The sequence below is a fragment of the Bubalus kerabau genome, chromosome 5, assembly GCF_029407905.1.
Source record: "Bubalus kerabau isolate K-KA32 ecotype Philippines breed swamp buffalo chromosome 5, PCC_UOA_SB_1v2, whole genome shotgun sequence".
In the NCBI taxonomy this organism is placed as follows: domain Eukaryota; kingdom Metazoa; phylum Chordata; class Mammalia; order Artiodactyla; family Bovidae; genus Bubalus; species Bubalus kerabau.
The window spans coordinates 13,212,881-13,229,259 of NC_073628.1; the positions used below are offsets into that span (position 1 = coordinate 13,212,881).

Sequence of the window (16,379 nt, forward strand, 5' to 3'; positions counted from 1 at the left end):
GCTGCCTACAAAATGATCTATTCTCTGCTTCTCTTTCAAAACTGAAAATAGTTTGTTATATAGCCATGAGCCCAGTAGCTACAGGACTGCATTTCCTTCCCACCCGTGCTCTTGGTCATGACTGGTGACTGAGATGCAAGCAGACCTGTAAGAGGGATTTCTTGGAAGACTGCTTTCAAGGAGCTGATTTAGCTGAGAGATGAGTGTCTTCCCTTCCCTACCTTCTTCCTAACTGCTCCCTTGATTTTAGTTGTGGTAGCTGGAACACCTGCAGTTGTATTGGACAATCATGTAACATTGGAGATAGATACCACCCAAGCTCTCACTGGCCCACCTCCATCTTTATTTCAGTGGGAGAGAAAAATCAAGTTTGTCTTGCTAAAGTTATGGTTGTTTTAGTTTTTTGCAATATGCATCCAAGCTAATCCTGATACTACTATGTGTTTAATGTGATCTAGCCTTATTATTTTGTTGGGTTTAGTGAATATATTTATATTTTACATTTCTCTTATTTTTTATTTAATAAATTGATTCACCCAACACAGGTACACCTAAATTGAATTACTGAAAAATTATTATTATAAGAATACTTTCCTGTAGATTTTGCATTTTTATACTTTCTTATCTTCTTTCCTTTCTTGTTTTCTCCATATTTGAACAGCCCGGGCCATTTCGTTTCTTACAACCTCATCCATATCCATATCTGCAAGCCAAAACAGACTGAAAGCTGTGTGGGAGAACCAAAGAAGAATGAATTACAGGCACATGAATGAAGGGTGGTGGCCCTTGTTACTCATCATGAATGTTCTATAGTATGATCACATTCCCCTTCCCTTCTGTGGACCCACTACCCCCAGATATGCCATGACCATGAAGATACTTAATTTCGTGGAATTTGAGTAGAGATGGTATGTCACTTCCAAATGGAAGTATTATTTTCTGTCCCACTAGCTGGAATGCAGATGTAATGACAGGGGCTAGAACAGCCATATTAGACCAGAGGTAAGTAGCACAGGTGGAAGATGTGACAAGAAATAAGTGGGTCCCCATTTCTGTGGAGAGACCTGCACTATTATTATATAAAAGATAATTGAAATTGTATTGTATTTAAGACAATGTTATTTAAGGTTCAATTACAGTACTTGAACCTGTAACCTAACACTCATAATGGAATAATTGATCATTGTGTTAGCCTTGTCTTAACATTAGAGTCTGGTATAATGAGACAAGATTTACTGATATATACTTACAGGTGAGTTAAGTGTGGGTTTTAGAAACTCAAGCAAGAACAAGTGACATGGGGCGAGGACAGCTTTAAGATGCTGTAGGAACACTTGGGAGGGGAACCTAAATCAGTCCTGGTCTCACGAGTTTGCTTGAAGTAGCTGACAACCCTCTATTGGTCTCCTTAAAAATAGGCCATGGTGCCAAGTTTCATGTAAAAGTTATGTATTTCAAATCCTTCCAGAGTATTTTCCTTTTTGATCCACTGCTTAAGATATGCGTTTGAGACCTGGCTTGGGAAGATTTTAAATACCCCAGGCAACTAAACCGGCAGGCCACAACTACTGAGACTGAGTGCCCTAGAGCCTGTGATCTGCATCAAGAGAAACACAGGCTTGAAAAGCCAGTGTACTGCAAGTACAGAGTAGCCCCAACTCTCTGCAAATAGAGAAGTCCTGAGCACCAATGAAGACCTAGTGCAGCCAAATTTTTTACAAAAAAAAAAAAAAAAGGGGGGGGGAAATTTACAATAATACAAGAATTGTGGGAGACTTTAATATCCCACTCACACCTATGGATAGATCAGCTAACCAGGGAAATAACAAGGAAACACATACTTTAAATGATACCTTAGACAGGTTAGACCTAATTGATATCTATAGGACATTTCACCCCAAAACAATGAATTTCACCTTTTTCGGAGGTGCACATAGAACCTTCTCCTAGATAGAGCACATCCTGGTCCATAAATCTAGCCTTGGAAAATTCAAAATAATTGAAATAATTCCAAGCATCTTTTCTGGCCGCAATGCAATAAGATTAGATGTAAATTACAGGAGAAATACTATTAAAATTCCAACATATGGAGGCCAAACAACACACTGCTGAATAACCAACAATTCACAGAATAAATAAAAAAGGAAATCAAAATACGCATTCAGTTCAGTTCAGTTCAGTCACTCAGTGGTATCCGACTCTTTGCGACCTCATGAATCACAGCATGCCAGGCCTCCCTGTCCATCACCATCTCCTGCAGTTCTATCAAATTCACGTTCATCGAGTCGGTGATGCCATCCAGCCATCTCATCCTCTGTCATTCCCTTTTCCTCCTGCCCCCAATCCCTCCCAGCATCAGAGTCAACTCTTCGCATGAGGTGGCCAAAGTACTGGAGTTTCAGCGTTAGCCTCATTCCTTCTAAGAAACACCAGAAACGAATAAAAATGAAAACACAACAACCCCAAAACTATGAGACACTCTAAAAGCAGTGTTAAGGGGAAGGGTCATAGCAATACAGGCTTACCTCAAGAAACAAACAAACAAAAAAAAAAAGGCAAATAAATAACCTAACTTTACAGCTAACACAACTAGAACAGGAAGAAATGAAGAACCCCAGGGTTAGTAGAAGGAAAGAAAACTTAAAAATTCAGGCAGAAATAAATGCAAAAGAAATAAGGGAGACCATAAGAAAAATAAACAAAGCCAAAAGCTGGTTCTTTGAGAGGATAAATAAAATTGACAAGCCATTAGCCAGACTCATCAAGAAACAAAGGGAGAAGAATCAAATCAACAAAATTAGAAATGAAAATGGAGAGATCACAACAGATAACACAGAAATACAAAGGATCATAAGAGACTACTATCGGCAATTATATGCCAATAAAATTGACAACTTGGAAGCAATGGACAAATTCTTAGAAAAATAAACTTACCAAAACTGAACCAGGAAGAAATAGAAAATCTTAACAGACCCATCACAAGCACAGAAATTGAAACTGTAGTCAGAAATCTTCCAGCAAACAAAAGCCCAGGACCAGACGGCTTCACAGCTGAATTCTACCAAAAATTTAGAGAAGAGCTAACACCTATCCTACTCAAACTCTTCCAGAAAATTGCAGATGAAGACAAACTGCCAAACTCATTCTATGAGGCCACCATCACCCTAATACCAAAACCAGACAAAGATGCCACCTGTAGGCCAATATCACTGATAAACATAGATGCAAAAACCTTAACAAAATTTAGAAAGAGAATCCAACAACATATTAAAAAAATCATACATCATGACCACGTGGCCTTTATCCCAGGGATGCAAGGAGTCTTCAATATCCACAAATCAATCAACATAATACACCACGTTAATAAATTGAAAAATAAGAACCATATGATTATCTCAATAGATGCAGAGAAATCCTTTTAAAATACTCAACATCAATTTATGATAAAACCCTCCAGAAAGCAGGAATAGAAGGAACATACCTCAACATAATAAAAGCTATATATGACAAACTCACAGCAAACATTATCCTCAGTGGAGAAACATTCAAAGCATTTCACCTAAAGTCAGAAATAAGAGAAGGGTGCCCACTCTCATCATTACTATTCAACATAGTTTTGGAAGTTTTGGCCACAGCAGTCAGAACAGAAAAAGAAATAAAAGGAATCCAGACTAGAAAAGAAGAAGTAAAACTCTGTCTGCACATGACATGATCCTCTCCATAGAAAACCCTAATGACTCCACCAGAGCTAATTAATGCATATAGTAATGTTGCATAATATAAATCAACACACAGAAATCCCTTGCATTCTTATACACTAATAATGAGAAAATAAAAAAGAAATTAAGAAAACAATTCCATTCACCATTGCAATGAAAAGAATAAAATGCATAGGAATATATCTACCTAAAGAAACAAAAGACTTATATATAGAAAACTATAATAAACACTGGTGAAAGAAATCAAAGAGGACACTAACAGATGGATAAATATATCCATCTGTTATATATATATATATATATATCCGTGTTCATGGATCAGAAGAATCAATATAGTGGAAATGAGTATACTATCCAAAGTAACCTATATATTCAGTGCAATCCCTATCAAGCTACCAATGGTATTTTTCACAGAACTAGAACAAATAATTTCACAACTTGTATGGAAATACAAAAAACCTCGAATAACCAAATCAATCTTGAGAAAGAGGAATGGTACTGGAGGAATCAACCTGCCTGACTTCGGGGTCTACTACAAAGTTAAGGACCAAGGTAACCAAGTTTAATAAATGGCTACCCTTCCACTGCCAACCCAGAAGAAACAGCCCTCAATATTTCTTTCCTGCTGCTACATGGAGGCAGGTCTGTGGATAAAATCGGAGCAAGACTTGAGGGGCAAAGGGAAAGGAACTTCCACTCTGGTGCTTGCAGACATCTGAGAGCTACCCAGCAGTGGATGCAATTGATCTTTCTCTCATCTTTCCCTTCCTGGAAGTCTCCTAGCCTGGGAACCAGAGTTCCTGGGTCCTGAGTCTTCACTAACTTACCTTCAACCTTAAGGTGAGTCATACACCCAAGGGTTCAGTTTCCTATCTCTTGGATGAGGGAGACTGGACTTGCCCCAGAACACTTGTTCCAGACTGAAGCTCAGTGCCAATCAGTGGACAAGTGGCTCAGAGGTGGGTGTTGCTGAAGATGCTGAGGCCGCCTCTAGTGGGCAGGGGGCTGTAATTGTCTGGTGATGTTCATGGATCCTGGACTGGGAGTGGTAGACCACCTCGCACACACCTACTGTGACACCTAGGGCCTTAGAGGCCTAGCCCCCTGGAACTTACCATCATCTGGGTTCTGTGCGATGAGATCCAGTAGTTATAAGTCAAAAGATACCAATGGGGAAGCTTGTAGAATCCACAGCAAAACACAAATTAGGCTAACAAATCATCTCTCCTAAAAAACTCTGGGAACTAGATATGCCAGGACTCTTAGACAAATTTTGTAGTATTTTAAATACTATTTAAAGTAGGGCATCTTTTGAATGACCTGCCATTTTCTCTCTGCCTTGGGATGATACCCACAGTTAGAGTGGAATCCAAGGCTCCTGGGGGAGGCTGTCCCTTTCTGTGACTCTAGCAGTGAGTACAGCTCCATCCCTTCCATATCTGGAGCAGAAATTAAAGCAGGAAGGACAAGACCTCCAAGTTTAACAGGAAGACTCAGGTAGGTCTGGCCCTCAGGTACGCACTATTCTTTTCCCAGTGCTTCTTCCTTCCCTCCTGGGTCCTGTGCAAGCTGCCCACATTCTGGTTATTGGGTTGTGAATTCCTCCTCCCTTCTCTTGCAAATATCCATGCAGTCTCACTTGTGGCTTCCTCTCTACCCAGGCCCTATCCCTCACCTGCTGATGGCAATACAGAAGGGAAAACCTAGGAGGTGTCTGCGCAGATGATTCTTTCTAAAAATGTATGCATTCTTTCTCCTTTCAGACCCTGTCCTTAATCATCAAGATCTCCAACTAGATGACTCAGTAGCTTAGCAGGGGACTGAAGATACAGATAGGGTTGGAGGTAAGGTTGTCAGGTATGGAGGGGATGGTTTTCAGATGACAAGAGAAGAGTTGGAATAATGAGCACGTGGTCCTCCAATCACTCACTCATTGGGGACCTGCCTGAATCTGCTATCTTGGGCCCCTCAGGGTATCACTAAGACAGAAACTTCATTCTATAAACTTCTTCAGATCAGATCAGATCAGTTGCTCAGTCGTGTCCAACTCTTTGCGACCCCATGAATCACAGCACACCAGGCCTCCCTGTCCATCACCAACTCCCAGAGTTCACCCAGACTCACGTCCATCGAGTCAGTGATGCCATCAAGCCATCTCATCCTCTGTCGTTCCCTTCTCCTCTTGCCCCCAATCCCTCCCAGCAGCAGAGTCTTTTCTAATGAGTCAACTCTTCGCATGAGGTGGCCAAATACTGGCCAAATTCAGCTTTAGCATCATTCCTTCCAAAGAAATCCCAGGGCTGATCTCCTTCAGAATGGACTGGTTGGATCTCCTTGCAGTCCAAGGGACTTTCAAGAGTCTTCTCCAACACCACAGTTCAAAAGCATCAATTCTTCGGCGCTCAGCCTTCTTCACAGTCCAACTCTCACATCCATGCATGACCACAGGAAAAACCATAGACTTGACTAGACGAACCACTGTTGGTAAAGTAATGTCTCTGCTTTTGAATATGCTATCTAAGTTGGTCATAACTTTCCTTCCAAGGAGTAAGTGTCTTAATTTCATGGCTGTAGTCACCATCTGTAGTGATTTTGGAGCCCAGAAAAATAAAGTCTGACACTGTTTCCACTGTTTCCCAATCTATTTCCCATGAAGTGATGGGACCGGATGCTATGATCTTCGTTTTCTGAATGTTGAGCTTTAAGCCAACTTTTTCACTCTCCACTTTCACTTTCATCAAGAGGCTTTTGAGTTCCTCTTCACTTTCTGCCATAAGGGTGATGTCATCTGCATATCTGAGGTTATTGATATTTCTCCCAGCAATCTTGATTCCAGCTTGTGTTTCTTCCAGTCCAGCGTTTCTCATGATGTACTCTGCAAATAAGTTAAATAAACAAGGTGACAATATACAGCCTTGACGAACTCCTTTTCCTATTTGGAACCAGTCTGTTGTTCCATGTCCAGTTCTAACTGTTGCTTCCTGACCTGCATACAAATTTCTCAAGAGGCAGATCAGGTGGTCTGGTATTCCCATCTCTCTCAGAATTTTCCATAGTTTGTTGTGATCCACACAGTCAAAGGCTTTGGCATAGTCAATAAAGCAGAAATGGATGCTTTTCTGGAACTCGCTTGCTTTTTCCATGATCCAGCGGATGTTGGCAATTTGATCTCTGATTCCTCTGCCCTTTCTAAAACCAGCTTGAACATCAGGAAGTTCACGGTTCACATATTGCTGAAGCCTGGCTTGGAGAATTTTGAGCATTACTTTACTAGCGTGTTAGATGAGTGCAATTGTGCGGTAGTTTGAGTATTCTTTGGCATTGCCTTTCTTTGGGATTGGAATGAAAACTGACCTTTTCCAGTCCTGTGGCCACTGCTGAGTTTTCCAAATTTGCTGGCATATTGAGTGCAGCACTTTCACAGCATCATCTTTCAGGATTTGGAATAACTCAACTGGAATTCCATCACCTCCACTAGCTTTGTTCATAGTGATGCTTTCTAAGGACCACTTGACTTCACATTGCAGGATGTCTGGCTCTAGGTCAGTGATCACACCATCGTGATTATCTGGGTCATGAAGATCTTTTTGTACAGTTCTTCTGTGTATTCTTGCCATCTCTTCTTAATATCTTCTGCTTCTGTTAGGTCCATACCATTTCTGTCCTTTATCGAGCCCATCTCTGCATGAAATGTTCCTTTGGTATCTCTGATTTTCTTGAAGAGATCCCTAGTCTTTCCCATTCTGTTGTTTTCCTCTATTTCTTTGCACTGATCCCTGAAGAAGGCTTCTTATCTCTTCTTGCTATTCTTTGGAACTCTGCATTCAGATGTTAGTTCTGAAAGGTCTTGTAGGTCTTCATAGAACCGTTCAACTTCAGCTTCTTCAGCGTTACTGGTTGGGGCATAGACTTGGATTACTGTGATATTGAATGGTTTGCCTTGGAAATGAACAGAGATCATTCTGTCGTTTTTGAGATTGCATCCAAGTACTGCATTTCAGACTCTTTTGTTGACCCTGATGTCCACTCCATTTCTTCTGACGGATTCCTGCCCGCAGTAGTAAATATAATGGTCATCTGAGTTAAATTCACCCATTCCAGTCCATTTCAGTTCGCTGATTCCTAGAATGTCGACATTCACTCTTCCCATCTCTTGTTTGACCACTTCCAATTTGCCTTGATTCATGGACCTCACATTCCAGGTACCTATGCAATATTGCTCTTTACAGCATCAGACCTTGCTTCTATCACCAGTCACATCCACAGCTGGGTATTGTTTTTGCTTTGGCTCCATCCCTTCATTCTTTCTGGAGTTATTTCTCCACTGATCTCCAGTAGCATATTGGGCACCTACTGACCTGGGGAGTTTCTCTTTCAGTATCCTATCATTTTGCCTTTTCATACTGTTCATGGGGTTCTCAAGGCAAGAATACTGAAGTGGTTTGCCATTCCCTTCTCCAGTGGACCACATTCTGTCAGATCTCTCCACCATGACCCGCTCGTCTTGGGTTGCCCCACGGGCATGGCTTAGTCTCATTGAGTTAGACAAGGCTGTGGTCCTAGTATGATTAGATTGACTAGCTTTCTATGAGTATGGTTTCAGTGTGTCTGCCCTCTGATGCCCTCTTGCAACACCTACCGTTTTACTTGGGTTTCTCTTACCTTGGGCATGGGGTATCTCTTCACGGCTGCTCCAGCAGAGCACAGCCATTGCTCCTTACCTTGGACGAGGGGTATCTCCTCACCACCGCCCTTCCTGACTTTCAACGTGGGATAGCTCCTCTAGGCCCTCCTGCACCCATGCAGCCACGGCTTCTTGGATGTGGGGTTGGTCCTCCTGGCCACCGCCCTTGGCCTCGGGCATGGGGGTGTGGGGTAGCTCCTCCCGCCCACTGCCTCTGGCCTTGGGCTTAGGGGGGTTGGGTAGCTCCTCCAGGCTGCCGCCCCTGACCTCAGACGTGGGGTAATTCCTCTCATCGCCACCCCAAAACAATTTCAAACATAAGAAATATAAGAAAGAAGAGGGTCATGAACCATATATTTCATCATTCAGCATCAATAACTACAAAACCAACCTCTTAGTCCCAGAGGTAGTCCTAGACTGGAGACTATGCAACATTAAGGTGGTGGACAATTGAGTTCCTGGTGAAGACATTCTTGACTTGCATCAGGTCTTTTTCTTCTTGTTATGTTCTCATTTGTGGTGGGGGAAGGGAAGTAGGAAGCGGGAGAATAAGAAAGAAAAAGAGGGAGAGGATAATCCCATCATGAGGGACCAACATCAAAACCCCAGGTCAACTTGCAAGGCCCTACTTCTTAATACCTTCACATTGGAAGTCAAGGGTGGACACAATTCAATCCATAGCAACTATGCAGATCTGTTTTTAAATCAAGACAGACCCTCATTTCATTCTCTCTTTTACTCTTTTTTCATTTTTCCTGAAGTGTTTTATGGACGAGATGAACATTTCACAAAACATACCTAATGAGCATTTGGGGTAAAATGATAGGATGTGAACAAAATGCTCTTTTGTTCCCAATAAAATTAATATCTAATATCCAGTCCATGTACAAATTTCCCTGATTCTCAAAAAGCAGATGTCTTTTCAGTTTATTGAGAGAATGTAGTCATATATTGCACTTGGTTGTTCTCCTTTAAGACTAAATAACTATTCCTCTCCCAATTTTAATGCCATGTATTTGTACAGAAACTGGGCAAAGGCATAGTGGTTTGTCTTACAGAATGTCCCAGTATTGGGCTTAGAGAAGGAGTCCACAATACAACACATAGGGTCAGGACCAGTACCAGTCCTTGATCTATTAGGAACCAGACCTCCACAGAAGGTGAGCTGCAGGCCAGTGAGTGAGGCTTCATCTGTATTATAGCTGCTCCCCATCACTCTCTCATCATCCCCAGAAGGGACAGTCTAGCTTGTTTTCCTGGAAATGTTTGTAGTTATATAACCTATGCATAATAGAAACAAAAATAGCTTAAATATTGATGATTATTTTCCTTTCTAAGTGCTCAGAATGGTGAGTTGCTGCCCGAGCAGTCTATCACAGTGACAAATTAGATATTGCCTATTAACATTTGGACACATTTAGCCAGCTTAAAATTACATATTACAAAACTAAGATAATGGGATCCAGCCCAATCCTTCATGGCAAATAGAAGGAGAATTTTTCAGAGGGGCAGATGTTTTAAAATTCACAGACTCTCTCAAATGGAACCCAAATTCCCCTCCCAGCTTGGTCTAACCATCTATGGGCCACCGAAGACAGAGCCCAGCCTCAATTCTTCTCTGAGGATCTTAAGGCAGTCCACCCCAGCCCAGCCCTAGCCCCACTTCAGGTATCTATAAGTGGGAAACTCTTCTCTCACACACACTGTGGACCTTTTAAGTACTGACCACCTGTTCCATCTAACCTTCATGGAATCCTGGTTTGAGATGCCTTTTGATGGCATCTTTGGTTTGAACTACCCCAACATGTCCTTCGCTGGAGCCATCCCCATTTTGACAAGCTGAAGAATCAAGGTGCCCTTTCTGAGCCTGTTTTTGCCTTCTATTTGAGCAAGTAAGTCTGAAATGGACAATCTCTGTCTCCAAATTAGCTGTAAGATGCTTTCAGTTACAAGAAAATTATAGAAAACTTGATAAAGAAGTATCCTGAGAGATAATCTAACCCACCAAAACTATGGCCCCACGGCCCTACCTGACATCACTCCCTGGTTTTTATAAATAAAATTTTATTGGAACAAAACCCTGATCCTGGGCTCAAGACCAGTAACTTGGTCTAGGGGGATGAGTGAGGAGGAAGGCTAATGGAAGGCAACAGGAAACAAGTTGAAGGAAAAGGCATTAGGATTTGCTTATGAATTTGATAAGGAAGAAAGTAGAACAATGGTGGATATCTTTCCTTCCTCATTATCATTTCATTTGGAACCCAGGTCCAGCTACCCAATTTACAGGAGCCAGTGAAAAATAAAAGTGTGGGGCACAAAATTGTGGGGCCCCTTGTTCAAGAAATATTAGGTATTTTAAGACAGGGAAAGCAGAGTTGGGGTTTCTTCTGAGTGTGGGGCCCTTTGGACAGTAGAGGTCACAAGCCAGTGGAGGCAATTCTGGGTGACCTGAATCCACACCCTTAGAACTTGCAGGCTTTATTTTCCTGAAAAATGACAAGGTGGACAAGGAGAAAGCCAATATGCTTCAGCATGGTGTCCTCTGTGTGTCTGAGCACTCAGGTCGCAGATGGTAGGGCATCTTCAGAAGATAGAGTGGGTGGAGCCCAGCCAGATGACTCAGCTGCTAACCTCCTCTGTGCCACTCATTAGCCAGTAACCGACCTCGGTCTGGATCTCAATTGCTCCTAGACTCGATTTCTGCATCTGTATATGGGGACCTTATTAGAGCCTTGATGGGTGGACTAGCACAGCTCTCAGACAGTGCTGTTGTTACTGTCCTCCAAGGATCCCCTCCTCTCTTCTCTCTACACATGCAAGGCAAAAGGCAGTGTGGTGATGTTTGATGGGGTGGATAAATCCTACTACCAGGGAGTGCTCAACTGGGTACCACTGATCCACACAGGCGACTGGAGTGTACACATGGACCAGTAAGCCTCTCCCTCTGAGGATCAGCCCAAGTGATGCTCGTGCTACTGTACATGGACACAGGCAGACACACACAAATACATTTTCAGACACACAGTCACACAGACATATACACCACCCACTTCGACACAGACAGACACACAGACACATGGAAACACACAAGCAGACACACAAAAACATACACAGGCACATCTAAACATGCATAGCTAGTCAGAGACACACAAGCACTCACAGAGACACATACAAACACATATACAAACAAACACACAAGCAGATAGATATGCAAATAACCAATGGGTTCATAATCCTCAGGCCTTCTGACCAGGGCTCTGACCAGGGACCTAAAAGGGTCTGGAGAGGTCTGTGCAGCTGGGAGAGGATTGCACCCATTGCCCTGTGAGGTATGGAGCATGATTAGAGTACTCTACTGTGTGGTGAACAGAGGATCAGGGAGTATTTCTCCAGCCTGAACAGAGATATAAGATGACCAACTCTCTGGGGCTACCTTGGACATAGGAAGTTCTCAGTACAGATAAATGTCAGTTTTAAAACAGGGAAAGTACTGAACAAATGGGGAGAACTGGTCTCCTAAGGGAGCAACTACTGAGCAGGGTAGAGAGATTTGCTGAAGTCTTAAGACTTGAAAGCAACTAATAAAAAAGACACCCCATGTTCATGGGCACACAGTGGGGCAGGGGCTATAACAGAGAATCAGGAAGGTGGGATCCAGGAGTAACCTGAGGACCAGAGGCATAATTGATAGGATTCTGTGTGATACCCTCAGACAAAAGCTGACCCGTTCTTTGGAGTGTCTGTGGCATTGTCATATATTTCCTGGCCAGGGACTGAGGGTCTGAGCTGGTTGTAGGAGCAGTGCTGGCAGACACCCTCTCCCAGTGGAGCCCCTCTCTCCCACCACTATGAGAGTCTACTGCCCTCACAAGTCTCCATCTTCACTCTGCGATTGACCCGTTATTTGTTCCCCACAAGATACAGCTGTCTGGGTATTTCTCATTCGTTATTCTCACAGTCTTCATTCACTCACCAAACAGACAAGCCTTGGGAATCCACTGTGTGCCAGATACTTTAGGGAGGCAATGAGAATGAAACTCACCCTCACATCTAAGAAGGCAGATGCACAGGAAATGAGACACACACATAGTGGATGGTGACTTTGGTACATGCTAGAGATAAGGAAGTGTTTACAGAGATTATCAAGGAAGGAGACTGATCAACACCAGGGGAAAGACTTCCCTGAAACCATGACAATTAAGCTGGAATCTGGAAGATGAGAAGAAATTTGCTAGTCAAAGGGGAGGGGGATCCTTTAGGAAGGAAGACCAGCTTGTGTCAAGGTGCAAAAGAGCCTGGTGTATTCAAGAACTGCATTCAAGAATGACAAGGAAGGTGCCATGTCAGGAGCAAAGGAAAAGAGGGCAAGAGACAAAGGGCTGTTTAGAAGACAGTCGGGAAGGGGGCAGCTCTGGGGAGACTCAGAGTGACCTTGATGCCTGCTTTGTCACACTGTCTCTCAGCATCTCCATGGAAAGAAAGGTTATTGCTTATTCTGGAGGCTGTGAATCCCTTGTGGATACTGTGATATCAGTGATGCTTGGCCCGAGAAGACTAGTCAAAAACATCCAGAAGCTCATCGGTGCCATGCCACGGGGTTCTGTGGTGAAGGGTCATGCCCCAGGGTCACTCCCAGTCTCCACGCACAAGAAGGATCCCCAGGGCCAACCTCTCTCACTCTCTCTCTAACAGCACTACATTTCATGTTTTGCAGTCAATACCCTGTCCTCTATTATCCTCACCATCAATGGTATCAACTACCCAGTTCCAGCTCAAGCCTACATCCTCAAGGTGAGGAGAGAAGCCTGCGGGTTGGTCCTAAAATAGGAACTTGAAATAACACTTGGCCTGTTGCTAGGAGAAGGGCGCCCTCTGCAGGCCAACTCTCACTATTGCAGATGCTGCTGAGCCCTGTGGCTGGGCCAGAGCCTCCCACAACATGAACCACTTGAGAGTAAAGGGCCGTCTGGGACACTGATCATCCTGAAATAAATGTGGAGACACCACGCCATGTTGGCATGGTGACAGTCACAAGGAGAGGGGAACACTCAGATCCTCAGTGTTCAAAGAGCTTCAGTTCAATTTGACCCTCAGATGGATGAACATAGAAAGTCAGCTCTAGCAGTCCCTGAAATAGGCCATGTGACAGGGAGAATGGCTGGGGACAGTCCCAGTGTGCTGTCCCACCATAGGGATTAACAGTCTCCCTTCTCTTCTTGCAGTTTTCCTTTTTTGGATGATAAATTATGTGGTCACCCTAGTTCTCGGATGCATCTTCCCATAGCTCTGGCCTGGTGACCCCTTTGTGAGTCAGGCTACCCGACCCCTTTGTGGGGAGGCTGGATGCTAATGTGAATAAAGTGTGCACAGTGACTGCTCAGCCCCGGCACAGAGTGGAGGCTTCATGTCAGCTCCCTAGGGGAGTTCAGAGCTGGCTGATGGGCTTAAAGAAGACTTTCAGGTAGGGAGGCAATTTCAGGAATTCTAAAACTGTAAATTCATGGAGCCATATGGAGGGTTTCTTGGTTCTAGGCAAAACTGCACTGGATTCCATGCAAATGGCATCCCAAGGTGCTCTGCACTGGGGCACTGGGGACTTACTCGGGGTGATGAGGGCTATAGACTGACGGGTGGGGATGGGGAACCAGAATACGTTACCCAACCAAGCCCGGAGTGGCTAAAGAGGGTGAGTGAGGGCCAAACGAGACTTCCCAGAGTTCCTAAGTTAAGTCTTCAAGAACGTGTTGCGGGCACTGCTCTATATAAGATGGATAACCAATGAGTTACTGTGTAACACAGGGAACTCCACTTAACTATATGACAACCTGGATAGGAGGGGTATTTTTGGGACCAGGATACATGAATACATATGGTTGAGTCCATTTACTGTCCACCTGAAACTCAGACTATTGTTAATCAGCTATATTCCAATACAAAATAAAGGTTTTTAATAAAATATGGATTGTGGGGATGCAGGAGGAGAACCAGCATTCTCTGAAGAGAAAACAAGGAGCAGGATGCAGAAGGAAAGAAACAGGGAGATATGAGAACTATGGGCACTCTTTCTTTTCTAAAAATTTTATTGAAGTGTGGCTAATCTTCAGTGTTGTGTTAAGTTCTGCTGCATAGCAATGTGACTCAGTTATACACATATGAAAATATATATTATTTTTCATATTCTTTTTCATGTGGTTTATGACTGGATAGTTAATATATTTCCTTATGCTCTACAGTAGGACTTTGTTGTTTATCATTCCTCTGTATCTTGAACTCCCAGTCCTCCCCTCCCCCACACCCTTCCTCATGGCAACCTCATGTCTTGGCCCTTTCTGGTTGTGGATGAACTCTCATATCCCCTGCTAATGAGAAAATCCCTTGATACTTACCGAAAGAGGGAAATAAAATCAAGAATTGGGCTAGGTCTAGATATTTGTGGGAGTTGCATATAAGGGCTCAGGCTGACTGGTGTGTGTCTCTGACTCCCCCAAGATTCTAGAGGCCACCTCTATACCACCTTTAAAGAGAACGTAGTGAGGATATCTAGAGAGACCTAGATTCTGGGTGATGTCTTCCTGAGGCTGTATTTCTCAGTCTTTGATCAAGGAAATGACAGGATTGCCCTGGCACAGGCAGTATAAATGCTTGGTGTGGTTCAGGAATCAGTAAGGCCGCTCTGAGCAAACACCAAATCACACTTAGGGTACTCCTGCCCAGGATGCTGGTGAACCTTATTTGGTGGTCTGCACACCCTATTCTCAGTAAAAAATAAAGGGTTTCACTCGTTATGGTGCTGAAATAAACAGGTGCCTCTGTTTGTGTTTGGGAGGTGTCAAATGATCGGGAAGGATCTAGAGCAAGTCTGAATCACAGTTGAGAGGAGCCCACCTCCAACTGGCTTCAAGGAAAGGGGAGACTCTCTGAAATGATTTGGGGAATCCAGGACACAAGACTCAGAGCAAATACAAAGATCTCAGTGACTGGACACAAGAAATCAGAAGTCATCAGTCCTCTATTTCACACCTCACTCTTTCATTCCCTCTTCTTTGATGGTTTTAGCCTGACAACTGTCTTCCTTAAGGCTTCTACACCTAGTGAGGGAGTCCAAGCTACCTGCCCTAGGGTTTTATATCCTGAAGTCATCTCCAATAAGGAAAGAAAAGATTAAAGACATCAGAGTTCAAGGGTGTTCTCTGAATGATCCACCTCAGACCACATGTGCAGTCCTAGATCAGCCATCCTGGCAGGGCCATGGGGTCCTATGACTGGCTTTCCATGGTCTTGTGGCCTGACCCAGCAGCACACATGATTGTCAATTTCCTCCAGAACTACATAACTGAAGCTGGGGAGAGGCAGCCCCAAATAAAGTGACTGGGAGATATCTAGGTCATGGAAGAGTTTGTAATGATCCACAAACTCCACCACATGGTCATTGAGGGAATTATAAGGGGTAATGAAATAGACTCTCTTCATCACATCTCAGATGAACTTATCACTGGGCTTCTCCTCCAGGGGATTTTGGGTGAGGTACTTCATGGAGAGTGGGTTCCTTCTTGTTCCCACTCCCCAGTCACAAACTGTCTGCCACATATGCCTGCTCTGTCCTTTCCAGTCCTACTTGGTAAGTGATGGCCCCAGTGGATCCCTGAGCCATCCCCCTCTTCCAGGGCCCAGAATACCCCTTTCTTGGCCTCCAATGCTGCTGGGGAGAATGCAATGCATGTATCAGGAGACCCAGGGAACACATAGCCTTCAGCCTTTCTGAGATTCTCCATGGGTGGGGCTACAAACTGTTTGTTTGGAGCTGCCATGGTTAGGCACTTTTGCAGTGGAACTATCCATTCTTTCCCCCTGGAGGCTCTCAGTAGATGCCTCAGCTGAGACAGCAGTGGTCAGAGGTTGATTTCCTTTCAGACTGGTTTGATCTCCTTGTTGTATAAAGGACTCTCAAGTATCTTCTCAAGCACCACAGTTCAAAA

At 43.6% G+C, this 16,379-nt stretch overlaps 1 pseudogene; it reads left to right on the top strand.

Moving 5' to 3' along the window:
• LOC129653643 (pregnancy-associated glycoprotein 1-like) overlaps nt 1-15,041 on the top strand; it is a 39,412-nt pseudogene extending 24,371 nt beyond the window's left edge.
• Nucleotides 15,042-16,379: the final 1,338 nt, after the last annotated feature.